Source organism: Bombus affinis, unplaced genomic scaffold (assembly GCF_024516045.1).
Source record: "Bombus affinis isolate iyBomAffi1 unplaced genomic scaffold, iyBomAffi1.2 ctg00000123.1, whole genome shotgun sequence".
Lineage (NCBI taxonomy): Eukaryota > Metazoa > Arthropoda > Insecta > Hymenoptera > Apidae > Bombus > Bombus affinis.
Window position 1 is genome coordinate 129,511 of NW_026108855.1, and position 22,459 is coordinate 151,969.

The 22,459-nt window shown below is 37.2% G+C and overlaps 2 long non-coding RNA genes across 2 annotated transcripts; both read left to right on the top strand.

Moving 5' to 3' along the window:
• The first annotated feature begins 25 nt into the window (after positions 1–25).
• LOC126927518 (uncharacterized) lies at positions 26–10,018 on the top strand. Its single transcript, XR_007715559.1, has 2 exons — positions 26–2,210; positions 9,425–10,018. It is a non-coding gene; the product is annotated as an uncharacterized LOC126927518 (long non-coding RNA).
• Positions 10,019–10,542: 524 nt separating this feature from the next.
• On the top strand, positions 10,543–13,227 carry LOC126927502 (uncharacterized). Its single transcript, XR_007715544.1, has 2 exons — positions 10,543–10,682; positions 12,580–13,227. It is a non-coding gene; the product is annotated as an uncharacterized LOC126927502 (long non-coding RNA).
• The last annotated feature ends 9,232 nt before the right edge of the window (positions 13,228–22,459 follow it).

The following is a 22,459-nucleotide window of genomic DNA, read 5'->3' on the forward strand; positions in this document are numbered from 1 at the left end:
TTGTGTCGTTTGGTTTCGGGTATTGCTTGTCGCCGGCCTCTTCTCGTGAGCGAAGACTCTTATTTCGCTTAAAAATTGGTCCTCGGTCCGGATATCCTTCTCGAGTGCCACTCGTTCGATACGCCGGTCGACTGACTTCACTCGATAAAAGGCGATAGCATTGAATAATTCCGGCAAGGTTATATGTTGCCACTTCATCTTTATGAGGGAACGGACGCGAGCGGCGAAAGCCGCCGTGTTTTCGCCCTTCTGTGGTTGTTCGTTAAGTATCTTTATTAGTGTCGAGGTTGCTGTATCCTTGCCACCAAAACGCGTCGTAAAAAGTTCCGTAAACGCTGGCCAAGTGAGGCCTTCTTCGAACACTCCCTGCGTAAACCAATTTGCTGCGGAACCCTTCAGAGCACTGCTCAAAGCGGTGGCTAGCGAACGGTCTTGTAGGGGGTGGTCCTTCATAATCAGACCAGCAGTGGTACACCATGCGACTGGATCGGCGCCCGGGATGTCGGGGTTAAAATCCGGTAGCACAGTTTTGGTAGGTTCCGCACTCGGCTTCAAATTCAGCTCCTCCACTAGGCCACGCAAAATGGCCCTCATTCCGTTCACCGTCATAACCGATTCGAATCCCACTTCTGATGTCGGACGCACGTCAGGATTGGGGGTGGGGGTGTTCGGTGAATCTTCGTTGGAATTAGCCATAGGTGCGGTGTAACAATGGTTGAGTTTATTGACACAAATTAAGGAGATTTACAGCGTCGATAGATAATCGCAAGGTTTCGATATTCGCGGCACTATGACAATGGTCTCGGCTCCGGCAACGTTTCCGCGGTCAACGGATACTGGACTTTACCCTTCGTTTGCGTCTAAGTTACACTATATGTTAGAGCACGGGGGCAATTATTTCGTATACGAAAGACAGGTCGATTACTGATGAGATCGCACTAGAGAGTGACTCTCCGTCGCGGTGACGCTGTCGAAGAAAACTATGATGGGTGTGCCTAAGGGCACGAGATCATCGGATTCGCGGAGAAAAGTCTTCGCTCGAAGGGTGAGGGAAATTGACGTTGCTGTTAATTGGTCAATTTCCATGTTGGTGGTTAGAGAAAGATATTAGCTGTCCTTGGGGAAAGTTGCTAGCGAGAAGCGTCGTTCGTGGAAGGATAGATTTCTCTTATCTTCCCGTAGTCGGGGCACAGGCCATTTGTCTATTTGAGAGACTTTGTGTAATTGAAATTTAATATTCGTAGCGGGTCCTCGCCCAGCTAAACATATACTGTGAAGATGCGTTGGCATCTGGCAATCGTCTTACCCGAAGGACAAAGTCTGCGTGTGGCGAGCCACGGGACAGAAATCGTTGAAATGTTTACCGTCGTGCCCCGTCCCAAGTATTTCTTTTAAGGAAAGCTATAGAGTTACTTCATGCCTCTGTTAGATAAAACGTTCATCCCTTGACCGCGACTACGTTCGGCGACCGGTTGTCACCTCGAGCCCGAGCTCACTATCATAAATTTCGAATAAGTACAGTCGGATCGAATTACAACAGTTTCTTAGTGCGGCTATGATGAAATCTGGATTACAGCGCTAAGGGGGTCCTCCCACCGCTCCAAAGGGGAGGCTCCGGTGTTCTTTCATCTCCGACATATCTATTACATTCCCACCATAAGCAGCGGCCGTGCCAGTGACTTACAAAAGTTTCGAACTCGCGGACGTTTAATCACGTTCCCTACTCCGAAAGGGTAAGTACAAAGTTGCTCGTCTCAGTACTCTTGTTAGAAGTTTTATCATATTTTTCATTTCGTGGCTACAAGTTTTTCCAGGAAATTCTTATCGTTTTACAAGGGCTGTGGGGCACAATGACGTCAGCTATCGATCATATACGCGAATTTGTTGTAAATTAATTAGGAGAATATCTGGAGTTCTTTATCGTTGTCAGCTGTAAAATATTAGAATTTTTCATTTATAATTGTCATATTTTCGACTCTTCCGTTGCCAAGACCATCTTGAAAGATTTTTGGTATGTTCCATCACCCTTGTTAAAAGTGTGCCCATTGGTTAGATATATTGATTTTAAAAACCAATACGTATATCAAGTTTATTATCTCACAGAAACAAAGAAATTCGTTTTATTAACGAATTTTCGATGTTTCTTCTCAATTTCCTTTAGTATCGAACGAAGAACATTATTTGATCAAACGTTTCATCGTTCAAGTAAGGTTCACCTTCTTTAATGTCAATGATTTTGAGATATGTTATTAAGCTCCAAATTCTAAGCAATCTTCTATATATGTACATATAATTGTGTATTATATATATATATAACATACGTATAATAGCCAAAGTTCAACTCCCAAGTATACGCAAAGCTTTTATTTTCAATTTATGCGATACCACTATGTTTCATGAATTTATTTGTTAACGGTATTGAAACAAATACCAAGCAGAGGACGAACTATCCGTGAACTGTTTTGCCAACGAGTACGCTTCCAATATTTTCTGTTTGAGAAAACACGATCTAAGGGGGGGGGGGCAAAGCTTGATAATCTCGAAAGAATACAAGCATCAATTTCAAGCGCTTATAGGGAATCAAGCGGGCTTGTTAAGGTCGTAAGTTGGACAATTATCCCGTGTTAGGTTCAGTCAGCTTAGTCCTACACAAAATTGATCCAATCATGTGAAAACAAATGCATTCTGATTTTTGTCGCAGATATTTCTGGTCTACGCACTCCAGTGCCCACACAACAGTTATTTAAACAGCTGATTTTCCCCTATTCCAGAGCGACAACATCCCCTGATCTTTTACAACCATGAAGAACTCGTACTCGAAAATACTTGCAATGCTCATCTGCTTGCAGGTTATTTTTGTCACTTTCTTCCCGTCAGGGGCTGGTAAGTTGATACTGATTAATTATACCATCGAAATTCTATATAATGGCTACAAAAAATATTTGCATCATTACCCTCATTTCCTAACGAAGCGCGTCTTTTTACCAAGTTTTATATTTCATTTCATAGTATCAAATCTCTGTAGTTACACGAAAGTATTAAATGATAGGAAACTTGATATACACGAATTTAATTAATTAATAAGTTAGTCGTTATACAGCCATTATTATTTCATGTGAAATATTACAACGTCAAAAACTTAACGTTCTTGTACGTACAGTATTAATCACAAATTGTAAGAATGTTTACTGATAAGCAAAATATTTAATATGGGAAACGCAGATCTATGGAAAGAGAATTCCTGACATTAGACAGGAATACGCGATTGCACGAAATATTTTATGGTATGTCTAACATGGAGAATATATGAGGCGAAGTACGAAAAATTGTCGAGTGGCAAAGATATTGACGCTGGTAATCGTTTTCAGTGGCTTTAGGAGAAAACTGTATTGATTTCGAAGGAGAAGTTATCTCACATGGACTGATGTATGTGCCGGGACCTTCGGTTTGCAGCCTCTGCGTCTGCTACCATTCGGAGCCAAAATGGTGCCAGGCTATCTTCTGTTCACCTCCTTTTGTAAGTATATGCTCATTCTAAGAGCAACCAGCTTAACACAACCATGAGAAACTAAAGTACACCGTTAACGCTTGCATGCTGGTCGTTAAAACACATGCTGCGCGAATAGGGTACACAGCGATTCATTTAACTCGCCTTGAATTAGTTTTAGAAAAACAAACATGGACAGGGATAATTTTTGTCACGAGCCGTTTAATTTATTCGTTCATTAGAACGAATTAATTTACACCTGCTGAGATCGCGATTGATGCGACAAATTCGAAATCTTGTTCCATATAAATATTTTTAAACAAGCACGTCGTAAGCTTTGTATATTTTTTAATCGCAACGAAACTGTTCAGAGAAATGCTGAAATTATTAATTAGAAAAGGAGATTTCTACGCATCATTGTAAAAGTGTCAGGGAAAATATTCGTGAAACAGTTACGTTGTTACAAGTTCTACAAGAAGAAATATTGAAAATCACGTTCCACTTATTCAGTTGCACGTGTAAAAGGTATCTTGCGTTCGCGCAAAAAATCTTTGAAGGGTACATGCTTTATAATAATTGGAGTGTCGAAGTTGTTACGCGGATCGGCGTACACGTACCTTTTAATGAAACTAGGTTACTCATTCGTTATTCGTTCCTAATTTTCAGCTTCACGATTTTTACGCAATAAAATTTTATACACCTGTTCGGTTTATAAATGATTCAATTCAAATTTAACAGAATTAAAGTTGAAATAATCATTTGTACTTCGTTAAAAGGTTCTTTCAGCATCTCGTTTTAATATTTTTATTGGTAATATTTTGTTAATCGTTATATTTAAATGGAGTTTTTCAAAGGAGAGACATTTTAAGGTAGGAAATGGACATACATTTATAATAAGAATTCAGAAGAAAGAATATTTCATACAGAAAGAAATATTCCGTATGTATAAATAACTACGCTATGAATTTTATATGTATCGGATATTCCTTCTGGTTAATGTATCTGATGTTTTTTCACACGAGGTAGCGTATATTTGCATCTATATGTCTCTTCGTTTCTCAGTAGTAAAACTTAGCATTCATGCGGCTGATAAGTAGTTACGCACTGACAACGAGAAACATAAAATGAGTAAGAAGCATGAGACATTCTATAAGAAAAATAAAGTTGTTTTTATCTTTCATTGCATATTCGTCAGAATATTGTTAATAAATATTTAAGTTAAGAATTCAGTTGAAATAAATACATAGGATTATACATTTATTTATATATGTATCTATGAACGCATTTGACATAAAATTTTGATAACGACTAAAATTATATATTCTGATATTAAATTAATTTAATGAGAATAAAAAACTAATTTTTTTAAACAAGATTTTGTATAAAGTTATATTTATTAGGAAAAGTTCGTTCATCCCTTTATAACATGATAGGATTAGACTCATAGCTGTGTAAATCATTTCATGGAATAGTATATGTGTGCGTATGTGTTCTAAGTTTTTATTATAACAATGCTAAATGTACTAGGAGACGTTTTTAAAAATTCATAAATTTTTCTTCATCAAACATATCAATCGTTATATTGAAAAGTTAATTATCTTTTATTTGTTTCGAGCTGCACATTGATTGAGACATTCGTGTTGGTTATAATTGCGAATTTAACGCAACGAAGTTGTTTGAATCCCTTGCAAGCATGTAAATATATCGTCGAATTAATAGGTCAATTACTTGAGGTTGGAATTGAAAGAAAGGGAAAGGTGGAGGAGAAGTCTTGCGTTTGAATGCGGGACACTTTTAAAGCCCACAGTTCGTTGAAATTGCCAGAGAATTCAATTAAATGGCAAATTAAACCATTGAACTGAATCTGTTTCCAATCGCGAGCTTAGAAGTTCTATCCTTTGAATTTTTATATCAGTCAACTTTCTTTTTGTACGTACGGTAACGAATATAATTCATGAATTAATGAAGTATGTAATTGGATGAAAGTTCTTCCTCCTGGATTCAGTTTAGACTAAGAAAAATTATATAATAACGAAATTATTAACTTAAAATTGATAGAGTGTATAGTTTTTTTTTTTTTTTTTTTTTTTTTTTTTGCGTGAGGAGGGGAAAATGCTGTTACGCATACCCAGTGATCCGCATCACTGGGTTATGTGGGACTCGGGCGGATGTTGTTGCCATACCCACTAAAAACCCCTCCTCCTTTTTCCTTTGCTTTGAGGACAGACAACCCCGGTAAAACCTGTCGGCAGTCATCAGGGTTGTCCTTTCATGCCCCGTTGTATCTTCTTCGTCGGGCAGTTATTCTGTATATTCAGTATACTGTATATTCAGTATTGCTCTCGTCATCTTCTCAGCTAGTTCAGAATACTGGGCTGATCTCCTTCTGTGGTTCTTTGTTGTCTTGTATCTCTGCCTTCACTGCTCCGCGTAGTTGTTGTTGCTCTCGTTCTCCTCCTTACCTCCTTCAAGGCCTTCGCTGTCACCCTCCTGTGAGACATGACGGTCTTGCGAAATTGCCTGAATTTATCCCAGCTCTCGTTCTTGGCGGTCACCGTGGCGATCAGATTGTCCACGTCGCCAAGAGCGTTCTCCAGCTCAATCCTTCTGTCCGTTCACTTCGGGCACGTGAAGAGGGCGTGCTCTGCATCGTCGTTAGGGTGTGCACAGTCGAGACAGTTGCTGTCGCTGCTCTTGCCAATCCTCTTCCTATAGAAACCAAAACTCCTGTAGAGGTGAGCGTGTGTGCGTTATATATTTATTGGACGTGCGTGATAGTTGTAGTAGTTGGGCCTGGTCCGCTGTAATTGTCACTGGGAGCTGTAGATGTCGCTGCCGTCGTCCGACAGTATTTAGTGTCGAGTGGTGGTATTTGGCTTGTCGAGTGCCGTCACACTCCCATGCCCGGTTAACAGCTGCACGGTGTGATGATCGATGTCCATCTTCTTTTTGGTAAATAGCAGCGCACTCGGTATTAATTTCCTTGCGCCTCCAGTTCCTCCTTCAGCTCGTTGCCGTCATCCGCGCCGATCCTGGTCTTATGGATCTTGTTCCTCTCGTAAGTCTCTCCGAGCATCTTTATCTTTATGTAGATCGGGAGATTCCCGGTCAACACGCAAAGTGCAGCGTGGGAGACGGTACGGTATGCACAGGGCCGTTCGCTGTGTCCGTTTCAGCTTCTTCCTGTTCTTATCGGTATTCGCTAAGCTAATTCTTCTTTCTGAACCCATACTGCCTCCGATGGAACGGGTCCGTTCCGATGCATCTCTCGATGATCTTGTTAAAGCATTTTTCCCAGATCTTGCTCATGGCTGGGAGTATGCTTATCGGCCGGTACGCGTTAGGGAGACCGGGATCCTCTCCCGGCTTCCTTAGCAGTATTACTCTGACCGTCTTCCAGCAGTCTGGTTCCAGCTTGCTTCCAGCTCCTGCTTCCAGCAGTCCAGGAGTCTTCCATCGACTCCTGCAGCCTTCTTGGTGTTCATTCTTCCGGCGGCATCGACGACATCGCCTTCGCCGATGACGACGCTGAAGCTGATGTCTTCCTCTTCTTCGGTCTCTGCCTCTTCGCGGCCCTCGTAATGGGAGAGTCCGTGTCCCATGGTGAATAGCCTCTGTAGGACTGCTTCCACCATGTCGATCGGCATGTCGTTGGTTGGTTTCTTGCTTTTGCATCTCTTCATGACTGTGCGATAGGGTTTGCCTTCTTGCTTTTTTGTATGGATGGAAACGCGTTCTAAATGTAAAAGTAACGGAGTAATTAGCGATGCACGATCCCAGGCTGGTGAATATTTTTCCATCGGGAGAAGTCATGTCGAGCGATACAAGATTTATATGCTCGTTCTGCCAGTTATTTCAACGTCTGTTACGCGATAGAAAATGAACATAAATGAATAATAAATGTATTACAGCCATAAAGATTGCTTGATGTACGCCACCGTTTTTCCCCTATTTCTCCGATACAATTTTCCTTTTTTTTTCTTTGCCAAACACTTTACTAATCGGTACGTATTCGAATTATCCTCAATTATTCTCGGTTGTTTCCGTTTCCTTTGGATTTACATAAGTACTCGTTTGATGTACGTGCAGAGAGAGATAATAACTATTAACAGCTATAAAATAAGAAGCGAAGATACGTTGAAACTCGACTTCTAGATTCGCGAGACTTTGCAGAGCTTCGAAACTCTCGTGTTTCAAACCTAATAAAAAGTTGTAGAGGGAGAATTACATTGCGAGATCAGTTAAGGAAAATCGTATCGTTGTAATAGGATTATTTCAGCGAGGGAAATTCCGTGTTGCGTGTAACGCGTTGCAAAGCCATGAGCTTTTTTTCGGGTTAATATACATAATCGCCTTATCGAACTTTCCATCTAAACCGTTGCGCTCACACGTGAATTTTGCATTTCAATCTTCTTACTTGCAGTCCAGTCCAGTTTAGTGCGACTAAGCTAAATGTTTCAGCCCTTCCAGGTAGAATATGTTTTATAGAGAGACGTACAACTCTATGAAGGAGAGATCAATAAATTGGGTTATCTTTAAATCACTGACAATTATTTCATCGACACGATTTCACCGACAGCGAATTCATCGGCAATGTCTATCAAAGTTTATTTACCGATACACCGAGTGAAATCATCCACAATCATTTCACCAATATGCTTGCCACTACATGTTATCGTTGATTATATGTCTTTATTTACACATTCGTTTACGCGCATAACGAGATAAACGAAGAAACGAAAATGATATGTTGTCATGATGTATTGTTAAATTACTAATTAACACGAGTTATATATCTACCTACATGAAAGCTTCTAAATATCAAATATAATTCATGAAAGCACACAAGCTATTTTGCTATACACAAATAGAATTATAAGGAAATGTTACGTGCTAATGATTTAACGAAATCTATTCCTCTGTACATTCGACATTTCTGTATTATTACTTGTGTACTTTCTGCTCTTGTTTACGTCATGGGAAGTAAAAATACGTTAAGCGAATCAGCTAATCTATTTGAGCGATTCAATGGCTCGGTCTTCTCTTATTCGACTACCAAGTAGAAGATAAGTTCTTGGTTATATAACATTTTATAACATCCAAATTAACTTTTTTTTCATTTTCTTTTTCTTTTTCTTTTTTTTCCTTTCTCTTTTTCTTTTTTTTCCTTTTTCTTTTTTTTCCCATTTTCTTTTTCTTTTTTTATCCTTTCTCTTTTTCTTTTTCTTTCCTTTTTCTTTTTCTTTTTTTTTTTACGTGGGGAAAATTCGCTCGGACACGAAGCCACTTCTTAAGTGGCGTTGTAGTGAACATCCAAATTAACTGTTTTTTTTTCTTTTTCTTTTTTTTCCTTTCTCTTTTTCTTTTTTTTTACGTGGAGGAAATCCGCATGGACACCAAGCCACTTTTGGGAGGGGGGGGGAGTGGCGTTGTAGTGAACATCCAAATCAACTGGGGCACTAATTAACTGAAGCTTCTAGTCAAACCAGGTATCAGTCTTTGTACGCAAAGGCATTCATTACAATCGTTTAAAGTTTGAAGATACACCGTTACAAATTCGTGATATGAGAGAAAGCGATTCAGAACTCGGATTCATTTGTTGGAACGACGCCGTGGGCAAAAGTACATAATGGAAAACTTTTTTCCAAGACCAATTGATATTCCTGGAACTCGATAATTCACTAGGTGATTGCTTTAACCGTGCAGAATACATGCATAAATAATTAATCGCTATTAATATTCCATCGACTTTTGAAAATCCCTGATGTGACCTATTTCACGAGATGAGAATACGTGTAAAGTAAGGTTATTGCTTGATTATCTTTAGCCGAATAAATCGAGTGATTGAAATTATAATGCGGAAGAAAGTCAAAACTATGTATATTATTTTTTTCAATTTTTATGTATCATTTGGCGGAAGGAAATTTGGTAAGTGAGGTTCACCTTCTTTAATGTCAATGATTTTGAGATATGTTATTAAGCTCCAAATTCTAAGCAATCTTCTATATATGTACATATAATTGTGTATTATATATATATAACACACGTATAATAGCCAAAGTTCAACTCCCAAGTATACGCAAAGCTTTTATTTTCAATTTATGCGATACCACTATGTTTCATGAATTTATTTGTTAACGGTATTGTAACAAATAACAAGCAGAGGACGAACTATCCGTGAACTGTTTTGCCAACGAGTACGCTTCCAATATTTTCTGTTTGAGAAAACACGATCTAAGGGGGGGGGGGCAAAGCTTGTTAATCTGGAAAGAATACAAGCATCAATTTCAAGCGCTTATAGGGAATCAAGCGGGCTTGTTAAGGTCGTAAGTTGGACAATTATCCCGTGTTAGGTTCAGTCAGCTTAGTCCTACACAAAATTGATCCAATCATGTGAAAACAAATGTATTCTGATTTTTGTCGCAGATATTTCTGGTCTACGCACTCCAGTGCCCGCACAACTGATATTGAAACGCCTGATTTTCCCATATTCTACAGCGACAACATTACCTGATTTTTTACAACCATGAAGGACTCGAAAATACTTGCAATCCTCATCTGTTTGCAAATTATTTTCGTCACTTTCGTCCCGTCAGGGGCTGGTAAGTTGATACTGATTAATTATACCATCGAAATTCTATATAATGGCTACAAAAAATATTTGCATCATTACCCTCATTTCTTTTTTTTCCCTTTTTCTTTTTCTTTTTTTCCTTTCTCTTTTTCTTTTTTTTTTCCTTTTTCTTTTTCTTTTTTTTTTACGTGGGGAAAATTCGCTCGGACACGAAGACACTTCATTAGTGACGTGGTAGTGAACATCCAAATTAATTATTTTTTTTCTTTTTCTTTTTTTATCCTTTCTCTTTTTCTTTTTTTTTCTTTTTCTTTTTCTTTTTTCTTTTTTACGTGGGGAAAATTCGCTCGGACACGAAGCCACTTCTTAAGTGGCGTGGTAGTGAACATCCAAATTAACTGTTTTTTTTCTTTTTCTTTTTTTTCCTTTCTCTTTTTCTATTTTTTTTCCTTTTTCTTTTTCTTTTTTTCCTATCTCTTTTTCTTTTTTTTCTTTTTTCTTTTTCTTTTTTTTTTACGTGGGGGAAATCCGCTCGGACACGAAGCCACTTCATAAGTGGCGTGGTAGTGAACATCCAAATTAACTGGGGCACTAATTAGCTGAAGCTTCTAGTCAAACCAGGTATCAGTCTTTGTACGCAAAGGCATTCATTACAATCGTTTAAAGTTTGAAGAAACACCGTTACAAATTCGTGATATGAGAGAAAGCGATTCAGAACTCGGATTCATTTGTTGGAACGACGCCGTGGGCAAAAGTACATAAGGGAAAACTTTTTTCCAAGACTAATTGATATTCCTGGAACTCGATAATTCACTAGGTGATTGCTTTAACCGTGCAGAATACATGCATAAATAATTAATCGCTATTAATATTCCATCGACTTTTGAAAATCCCTGATGTGACCTATTTCACGTGATGAGAATACGTGTAAAGTAAGGTTATTGCTTGATTATCTTTAGTCGAATAAATCGAGTGATTCAAATTATAATGCGGAAGAAAGTCAAAACTATGTATATTATTTTTTTCAATTTTTATGTATCATTTGGCGGAAGGAAATTTGGTAAGTAAGGTTCACCTTCTTTAAAGTCAATGATTTTGAGATATGTTATTAAGCTCCAAATTCTAAGCAATCTTCTATATATGTACATATAATTGTGTATTATATATATATAACACACGTATAATAGCCAAAGTTCAACTCCCAAGTATACGCAAAGCTTTTATTTTCAATTTATGCGATACCACTATGTTTCATGAATTTATTTGTTAACGGTATTGTAACAAATAACAAGCAGAGGACGAACTATCCGTGAACTGTTTTGCCAACGAGTACGCTTCCAATATTTTCTGTTTGAGAAAACACGATCTAAGGGGGGGGGGGCAAAGCTTGATAATCTCGAAAGAATACAAGCATCAATTTCAAGCGCTTATAGGGAATCAAGCGGGCTTGTTAAGGTCGTAAGTTGGACAATTATCCCGTGTTAGGTTCAGTCAGCTTAGTCCTACACAAAATTGATCCAATCATGTGAAAACAAATGCATTCTGATTTTTGTCGCAGATATTTCTGGTCTACGCACTCCAGTGCCCACACAACAGTTATTTAAACAGCTGATTTTCCCCTATTCTAGAGCGACAACATCCCCTGATCTTTTACAACCATGAAGAACTCGTACTCGAAAATACTTGCAATGCTCATCTGCTTGCAGGTTATTTTTGTCACTTTCTTCCCGTCAGGGGCTGGTAAGTTGATACTGATTAATTATACCATCGAAATTCTATATAATGGCTACAAAAAATATTTGCATCATTACCCTCATTTCTTTTTTTTCCCTTTTTCTTTTTCTTTTTTTTCCTTTCTCTTTTTCTTTTTTTTCCTTTTTCTTTTTCTTTTTTTTTTACGTGGGGAAAATTCGCTCGGACACGAAGACACTTCATTAGTGGCGTGGTAGTGAACATCCAAATTAATTATTTTTTTTCTTTTTCTTTTTTTATCCTTTCTCTTTTTCTTTTTTTTCTTTTTCTTTTTCTTTTTTCTTTTTTACGTGGGGAAAATTCGCTCGGACACGAAGCCACTTCTTAAGTGGCGTGTTAGTGAACATCCAAATTAACTGTTTTTTTTCTTTTTCTTTTCTTTCCTTTCTCTTTTTCTATTTTTTTTCCTTTTTCTTTTTCTTTTTTTTTCCTTTCTCTTTTTCTTTTTTTTCCTTTTCTTTTTCTTGTTTTTTTTACGTGGGGGAAATCCGCTCGGACACGAAGCCACTTCTTAAGTGGCGTGGTAGTGAACATCCAAATTAACTGTTTTTTTTCTTTTTCTTTTTTTCCTTTCTCTTTTTCTATTTTTTTTCCTTTTTCTTTTTCTTCTTTTCCTATCTCTTTTTCTTTTTTTTTCCTTTTTCTTTTTCTTTTTTTTTTACGTGGAGGAAATCCGCTCGGACACGAAGCCACTTCATAAGTGGCATGGTAGTGAACATCCAAATTAACTGGGGCACTAATTAGCTGAAGCTTCTAGTCAAACCAGGTATCAGTCTTTGTACGCAAAGGCATTCATTACAATCGTTTAAAGTTTGAAGAAGCACCGTTACAAATTCGTGATATAAGAGAAAGCGATTCAAAACTCGGACTCATTTGTTGGAACGACGCCGTGGGCAAAAGTACATAATGGAAAACTTTCTTCCAAGACCAATTGATAGCGCTGACGTAATTAAAATGTGACGATATTGCCAGCGACGTTTCTCCAAATAGACGACTAACTTATTTACGAATCGCCGTTACACGATTGTCGCTGGTAATACGGTTAGTAATCACTTTATTGAATTTTCGCTTGACGTGACAACGTCGAGTTCCTAGAGAGATTCTTCTCCCTTGTAAAACTATGTTTCTGCAACGACTGTATTTGTTGAATTACCGTTCGTGAACAAGTCCTTCTCTTTATTACGTGTAATAGATTCTTCTTTTTAAGTTTTAAATTACATTGGTAATTTTCTATAATTTATTACTCGAATATGGTAATTTTTTCTTAAAAAGTTTGCTTTTTCTACAATTATTTTACTACAAAACCCATCAAAAACATGATGTATGTATATATACCCTCAAATATTATCGGTTTATTCTCAAGCTATAGTTCAATTTCGGAAATTGCCAATTAAAATCATAAAAAAAAAAAAAACACAGAAAGTTCGTTAAAATATGCGATTTTCCAATCAAGATATAGAATTTATTCGAGTAATATAGATTACAGTAGCGATGGTGGCGGCAACGATGAATGGACTGATTCTTCGTGCGAAAATAAATTGGTAGCGGAGAACGATGCATTGTTTCAGGGAATATCGATTTTCAAGCATGGTTTTGAAGTACGTGTGCGCGTGACTAGGTTTGTTAATTAATGCCGCTCCCAGGTTTTCAATATATAAATGTGACACCTACATATCTTTAAGCTTAAAACAATTGGACTAACAATTTCATTAAATTTAAATCAATATTTATCTTTTTAAACGCAACAATATTTTTAATGACAACTTCACGTGTAAATCAAGTGCATACATATTCGATCGTTCTTGAAAACCTGATTCTCTGCGAAGAGAAAAATCCTTTGAGGTGGCCGTGTTGTGAGTTATAGTTGTGGTAGATAGTAGGCCTGTTCCGCTGTAAGTGTCACTGGGGGCTGTAGATGTCGCTGCCGGGGTACTGCTGATTTTTCGGCTTGTCGAGTGCCGCCACACCTTGAATAAAGATTTGATCTACGTTTTATACGCTACGTTTTACATCCACCTCTTTTCAGATATACCTCTCTATTTAAAATCATAGATCGTCACAATCTATAGGTATTTCCTTGAAAAGGTTAAAGTCGTTCTGTATAAAAGCCAATTCAAAGGGGAAGGAAATTCTGCGAATAATTCTTTCAGATTACCCTATGTTTTTTATCGTTATATTACTTCTAAATTTTAAAGGACCAAATCACATGGCTGAAATTTTTAAAGTCTTTCTATATCTTCGAGGAAGTAAGATAAGGTTGATAGATAGTCGTTGTTGGTACTTAACCGAGTATGGTCATATAGTCGATTAAATGAAATTTCTATTCTTTCAGATATATATCGTCAAATATATATTACATATCAATGTTAATTGTTATCTGTGTTGGCGTAGTGAATAAACACATTGATGTTCGGTGTTTCAATTATCAGAATTATAATCGATGTTAAATGTATAGAGTGTCAAAAAATTATTTGTTATAGCTGTGGAAGATGGAGATCTGTTAGAGAAAATGGATCATGAAATTGATCTTGAGTATAATTTTCAGATAAAATTTTTTATTGCATCATAAAGTACTCATCAGGAGAAACGAAAGTTTCAGAAAACCCCTGGATCGTAAATGATTCGTTCTTTTGAAAAAAGCTGTTTAAAATTTCTTATACTAATCCCTATACTAATTGTGTATACTAATTGTATTTAGTATATTATGTTATAAATAATGGTTAATATAAGTATCAAAACAAATAGACAACAATTAATTAGATAACATCGTAATAACATAATATAATATAATGGGCGTAATCATATACAGTAAAACTTAGAAAATGTGCTCTGGATGAATTCGGTGATAATTATCCTTTGTTCCGTGGTATGTATAGGCAAAAACGAATGGTAGATCGCAGCATAATAGTTTCCAACCATCCACAATTGTTCTAATTCCTCACTCGACGTCTTTCATGTTCATTCATGTAGGAAAAAGTATGTTATCGTTTAATAATAAGCTTTTAAGCGTTTAATAACATCTCGTCGAGTAGAAATTCCACACGAAGCAGTGAGAAAAATAATATTTGAAGAAGATCTATGTTCTCAGCTTCGTCGTGTGCAAGAACTTTGTAGGATAGATTGTATCATGCGATGAAAATTTTATACTTGTAAGTTAAGAAAATTGGAACGAAAATTCACGTTGTCTCAAAGATATCTTGTTTTTGGATAGAAATAGTTACTTTACTAACAACATTCTCAATATTAAGGATATCAACATCTTAGATTTAATTAAAGCCGCTGGAATACGCCAGATATTTCATATCTGACTTAAACATGTACTGCGACGAGCGAAAAAAGTAAACACATAAATATAAAAAACTAATTTTTCAAGTGATCGGTAAAGATTAGGTAACAGTAACTACAAGTTATTATTAACGAAATGTAATAGTTAATTTTCATTAACATTAATAATGTACAAAACATTTTACAAAAATGGACATCTCAAACCACGTTTACAGTTTTACACATTAATTATACTCGTCGAATCAAGGTTTCAACATAGTATTTCGTCCACTAGTACTACTTCACGTTTATTATATCCAATAGAATTAACTACTATTTAGGTAAATTATTTTGTGGAATGGTCAAATAATGCTCTTTTCTCATTATACCTTCGACATTCGCTTTCTACATAAAATCAACGGGCTGTGTTTACACTTTTGCTTGTCACTGCATATCAAGGAAGATTGAAATATAAAGTAATTCGCACAAAAAAGTAGATATTAGTATTGATGTTATTGTATTCCATATTTGACCTTAAAATATGAATAAAATCAGTCTAAGTATTAATGAAATTGCAAACATTTTTTCTAAAAGAACGGAACTTTCCTTTCTAATGAGCACTATATGATGCAATAGAAAAACAATTTGACACTGAAAATTGTGGTCAAGATCAATTTTGCGCTACACTTATTTAACCAATTTTCATCAAATCGAAGGTGTAGAATGGCTTGAAAAAAAAACCGCGATAAATACTTTTTTGACACTTTGTACAAAGGTGTATATCAATGTGTATATCGATACACATACTCTGTATGTGCATATCCGTGGAACATATATCCGTTTTTCGAAGCAAAATGTCATCTACCTGTTCAAAAGAGCAAAGCAAAAACTCTACATAGAGGGTTTGTTACTGTTCACACTCTGTATTTCCGTGCGTAAAGTATCCAACCAGATATCCAGGAACAGCTTTCAGGGAACGAGATTGAATATTTGATCGAATATATTTAATATGGCAATGTTACGTATAACAATATACGTATGGAATTTTAAAAGTCACGAGGGTTGCAGCGGACTCAATTTTAATGTACATTAAACATTTTGCTCATTGATGACCTTACCTTAATTTTTTTCTCCTTCCTCACTTTCTTCTCCTATGCGAGTGACACAGCAAGATTGATAGTAACAAGCGATTTCATTAAAACACAATCTCCTTTTCCATTTGATGAACACGATACGAGACGAGGGAATGATTTAGGAACACGACTTTCGAGCGGTTTCAACAACTATTAAGTTTCATTTATAGCAACGAACACTGCCAAAGACGTAATCAATAAGATTCGCGTAGGTGCCGTAGATGACGTAGATGAAAAAACGTAGATCAAACGTAAATGACGAAATTATACATTAATTTATTTTAACGCGTTAAAATTACGCTAATGACAGTTGCTCCATTCTATTTGTTCACATATTTGAGCCCTATATGGAACAAAGTGAACGGAGCATCTGCAAGCGTGTTAACCGGACAACGACGAATTTTCACATCTACTCCACGAAGCTTCACATATATCAATGACCACTGCCGTAGTCATGGTCAAGCGTAGATGGCGAAGTTATGTATTGATTCACTTTAACACGTTAAGATTACGCTAGTGAGACTTGCGCAGTACTATTTGTTCATATATTTAAGCCCTATATGCAACAAAGTGAACGTAGCATCAGCAAGCGTGTTAATTGGACAACCACGAATTTTCACATATATTGCACGAAGATTCGTATATAACAATGATCACTGCCATAATCATGGTCAAACGTAGATGACGAGATTATGCATTAATTCACTTTAAAAATTACGCTAGTGACAGTTGCGCCGTTCTATTTGTTCATATATTTAAGCCCTATATGCAACAAAGCGAACGTAGCATCTGCAAGCGTGTTAGTTGGACAACGACGAATTTCGTTTCGCAAACACGGACACGTGAAACATTTTGAAGTTACGTGGACGCGAGAGTAATTCGTTCCCTTAAATTGCTCAATTTCCATTTCTTTCGCCATGTATATTCGAGTATTGCATTTGAATTGCAGAGCAGTCGGAAGTAACGGCGCACGTCGTTGATATATCGACAGGAACATGAATTCTTTTTTCATAGGATGAATACTTTTTTCATCGAATTATTAAACCGAATCAAGTTTTCAAATCCAATCATTTAATTTCATCGTTTTACATCGAACGTTTCAATCTTTTTTCTTTTAAATACCTTACCTATATTTCATCTCGTTGAATATTCCATATTTTTAATGCTACTACCACTTATTGGTAATTTCAAATATGTAATTATCGTTCTGAAGTTAGAAATTCGAAATAGCATTCGTCAGTATATGATTCTACGTTTTATATAGAGTAATAAAAATGATACAATGAGTTTCGGTAAATAACCAATAAAAATTTTTGTTCCTTTTTCTTTTTCTTTTTTTTTTTTTTTTTTTGTTTTATGTATCCCAGGTCGAGAATAAACTATGTGCACGTTTTCTCTCGTTTCTTGTATTTTTATGAGGAATTCAGTCTTTTTACGCCACAAGAGTCTCAACGTTTTCGTTTTCACGCCTACGTTACGCTCGTTAAACACGTTCCAACAAGACCATGAATAAGGATAACAGCTTTAATGTTTTCACATGTGTTTATTTATTATTTTAGACCTTAAATATTTTATTTATAAAATCTTTATTTAAACAAGTTACCATTGTCGCTACAATAAATCAATGAATGAAATCAGTTTAAATTTAAAATATCATTTCATAATTTCTCGTCACTTGTATCTAAAAACAACAAAAAAAAACGGTGTACCCACATCGTGCGTAGACGGGAAATTAAAACAGTGGAGCTTAATTGAAACACTGATCATATTCCGCGATTGTAAAACAATAATAGAAAATCGTGTTTCTTTTGAAGGGTATGAAATTGTCAGGAGATTATGCCATAAATGAAATTGGAAACTGGCTGGTCAAAGGGATTAAATTCAATTAAACCGAACTGTGTTATATTGTACAAAGGCTAGAGAACTGCTACCAAATATCTGCTAGTTTAAAGGTGTCCCTTATAAATTATAATTATATTTCAAATTCAATCTCCTAGTAATAAGTAAATTAATATTTTACCTAAAATCTGTGATATAGATAACAAAAATAAATTCTTTACATTATTCGTTAGTTTGCAATATAATTAGAATATTATCTTTATTTTCTGGTGTCTTTGTTATTCTTAAAAGATAAACTGCTTATTTACAAATTTAACACTGCATATGCTATTAATAAATCATTTTATATTTAATTTTGCAACCTTCAGTCATTGTTAAAACTTGTTGACAATACTGTCGGTTAATAGAAATTTCTAAAATCCCCTTATTTCTACTCGATTAAAGGGTATATTGCAGAAACTATGTTAGCTACAGTGTTAGCTACAAATCACCTGTGTCACTCCATTAAACTTATACACAATAGTATTGATTCTTGTTTTAATTTAAAATAAAATATGTTATTGTAGGAATGAAGCAGAATGTTCAAATAATTGAATCAACTTTTTGTCCTATAATTAGTGCCTTTCATTTTAAAAATTAAAAAATTTTTAATCAACGATATTTGGAAGTTTCGATCTAAAATGACCAGGAATTGAAACAGAAAATATTTTTATGCCAATAAATACGTATTCTTCACACATAAAACAAATATGAAAACAAAAATCGATGTATATTAATGAATTTTGAAATGGGGAGGAATTATATGATTATACCCATTCTCTGTTGCGTTTAATTGTTTCAATTGATGTTTCATGAGAATTTTCATCGAATTTTTTAGAGATTTTTTTTTATTAGAATATTTACGATCAATTCTCGTTGAGAATTTTCAGTAATTAATTTAATTTGGCGTGATACAATGACATGGATCATAATAGTTTTATATTGTTGGTTCTAGTAGAAACTAAGGATTTAATCTAGAGGGTATTTTCTTTTTAGTCTGCGGATCTGGTCCGTCGTGTCCAGTAGTTGGGTGACTAGTGGGTTGTGGTGGTTGTTGACTTTTGTGTTATATCTGCTTCTGGACTTGTGTATTTCATCTTTGACTGTAGGTATCTTGAGGTCACGGTGGATTGTTTCGTTGATAAGATACCAGGGTGCATTTGATAGGGATCTTAGCGTTTTCGATTGGAAGCGTTGGAGTATTTCAATGTTGGAATTACTTGCTGTTCCCCATAGTTGGATTCCGTAGGTCCAGACAGGTTTTATTACGGCCCTGTAGAGGGTTATTTTGTTCTGTATGTTTAGCTTGGAGCGTCAGCCCGTGAGCCAATAGAATTTTCTTAGTTTTTCCTTTAGTTGCATTGTTTTTTCTGAGATATGTTTTTTCCAAGTTAGCCTCCTGTCCAGGGTCATGCCCAGGTATCTTACGGAGTCCTTGCTTGGGATTATTGTGTTGTTAATGGTGACCTGGGGGCAGGTTTGTTTTCGGAGCGTGAAGGTTACATGAGAGGATTTTTTTCGTTTATTTTGAAGCCTCATTTTTCGAACCACTTTACCATGGAGTCGAGACTTCGCTGGAGAGTGGATGAGGCAATTGCCGGGTCTGCGTGGGTAGCTAATAGTGCTGTGTCGTCGGCAAATGTTGCTATTGTTACCTCGTTTGATATAGGTAAGTCGGCAGTGTGGATGGAGAACAGTAGGGGTCCGAGGACACTACCTTGGGGTATGCCGGATTCTATTGGGAATGTTGCGGAAGTGGCGCCTAGGCATTTAACTATGAATTGTCTGTTGGTTAGGTAGGATTTTAAGATGGAATAGTATGGGTGGGGTAGGATCTTTTTAAGCTTGTAGAGTAGCCCTTCATGCCATACTTTGTCGAATGCCTGTTGGATGTCTAGGAATACCGCTGAGCAGTATTTTTTCTTTTCAAGGGTTTGGCTGATCATGTGGGTTATGCGGTGGATTTGCTCTACTGTTGAGTGTTGTTTTCGGAAGCCGAATTGATGATCTGGGAGTGTTTTCAATTCTTCTAGGAGTGGAAGGAGACGATTCGTGAGCATCCTCTCGAATAGTTTAGACAGTGTAGGTAAAAGACTTATTGGGCGATAGGAGCTGGTTTCATATATTGGTTTACCGGGTTTAGGGATGAGGGTGATCAGTGAGATTTTCCACGCCTGAGGAAAGTGTTCAAGGCGGAAGATAGCGTTAAAGATTGATGCGATGAGTGCAATTCCTTTTTATGGGAAGTTCCTTGATTGCTTTATTGCCTATTAGGTCGTGACCTGCTGCTTTCTTGGGGTTTAGGCGACTGATTGCTTCTATGATCTCTGAAGAAGTGAAGGGTTCAATAGGAGGGGACATTTGGAAGGGAGTGTGCAGATATTCGGTAACGTCCGCTGCAGCTATGGAGGAATGGGGTTGGAATACTTCAGTCAAGTGTTTGGCAAATAGGTTGGCTTTTTCTATAGGGCTACGCGCCCATCCACCCTGCGGACGGCGGATTGGAGGTATTATTTGTGGGAGGCGCGTGAGTTTCCTGGAGGCCTTCCATAGTGAGTAGTTGGAGTCGGCTGTGGGGGACAAGCTGACGAGATATTTGTGAAAACGGTCATTATTGTAGTTTTTTATAGTTTTGGATAATTTTCTAGTTGCGTTGTTTAGTTTGCGTTTGTCCTCCGGTGTTCTATGGGTCTGCCATATCCTTCTTAGTCTACGTTTTTCTGCTATTTTTTTAAATATGTACTGGGGGTATTCGTGATTGCCGATGGACGTTTTTGCCGGTGTGGAGAAGCGGATAGCGTTTATTATGCTCGTGTTTAAGTATTCCGTGGCTGCTTCGATTTCTTCATTGGTTTTTAGTGAAGTTGAGGCTGAAGTTGTGTGTGTAAAGACTTCTCTAAAGAGCTGCCAGTTGGTGTGTTGGTTATGTATGGAGCCATTAGGTGTATTCTCGATGATAGTTGAACTGACTGTTACTATCACGGGGGAATGATCAGAGGAGAGATCAGCCGAGGAATTGATTTGGACGTGTCTTGACGAGATATTTTTAGTTATGAGGAAATCAAGGAGATCGGGTATTTTGTTTGTGTCGGTGGGCCAGTGTGTGTAGGTTCGTATGTGGTAAGGTAGTTGAGGTTGTTGGTTATTACGCTGTTGAGGAGGTTTTTGCCTCTTACTGTAACCAGTCTGCTGCCCCATTGGGTGTGTTTGGCGTTGTAGTCTCCTCCAGCTATGAATCTATTGCCCAGGGTGTCCAGGAAGTCGTCAAAGTCTTCTTTGGCGATGGAGTGTCTGGGAGGGCAGTATACAGCTGAAGTGGTGATTGTACCATGACAGTCTTCTATTGCTACGTTTGTTGCTTGGAGGTAGTCTTTCTGGAATGGTGGAAGTTCGTAGTGCTTAATGTTTGATTCGATTATGATTCCGGTGCCGCCGTGGGCCTTTCCGCTGGGGTGTTGGGTGTGGTAGAAGTTGTAGCCGTGTATTTTGAGGTAGTTTTTATCGGTGAAGTGGGTTTCGGATATGAGCATCACATCGATTTGCTGTTGTTTTAAGAATAGTTCTAGTTCAAATTTGTGCTGAGCTAGACCGTTGGCGTTCCGCAGAGCTATTCGCATTGGTTTTATTTTGCTTCTGTGCGTATGAATTTGTCCATGAAGAGTGTGAGTAGTGACAGCAAGTTGTTAATTTGCTCTGATTGTTTCTCTATTAGCTTTTCAAGCCTAGAGACGTTGTCTGTATCAGGTGATTTGGGGGCACTATTTTGAGGAGGATCCCTGTGGCTATTTGGTATATTTTGAGTGCCTTGTACCGCTTGGGCATAGGAGGTTGAGGGAGTGGTGAATTTGGTAGGGCTGGGTGTTTGATTGGTTGGGGAGATTGGGGTAAAGATGAATTTCGGTGAGCTGGGTATTTGGTAGGTTACCTCTTTTGTTCTAAGTTTGGGGTACTTGTTTGAGTACAGTGTTTTGTAGGCTGAGCAGCCTTTGTAGTTGGCAGGATGGTCACCTTGACAGTGGATGCACTTCGCTGGGATTTCCGGTGATTTACTGCACTGGTCGGTGGGGTGTGTACCTGCACATTTGACGCAGCGGAAGATATGGTTGCAGTATTTCTGCGTGTGCCCGTATCTTTGGCACCTCTTGCATTGCACTATCTCCTTTTTGATTTGCGGTGGTTCGAATTTTACTATAGCGTTCATTAGGCGACTGATGTTGTAGATTTCCTTATTGTTGGGTTTCTGTTTTAAATCGATAAAAAATAGGGATAACGGTTTTTTCGAGACTCTATGCCTTATGTTGCTGACATTGATGACTTCGTGGCCGAGTTTCGATAGTTCTAGGGCGGCTAGCACCCTTCCCTAACCACCAA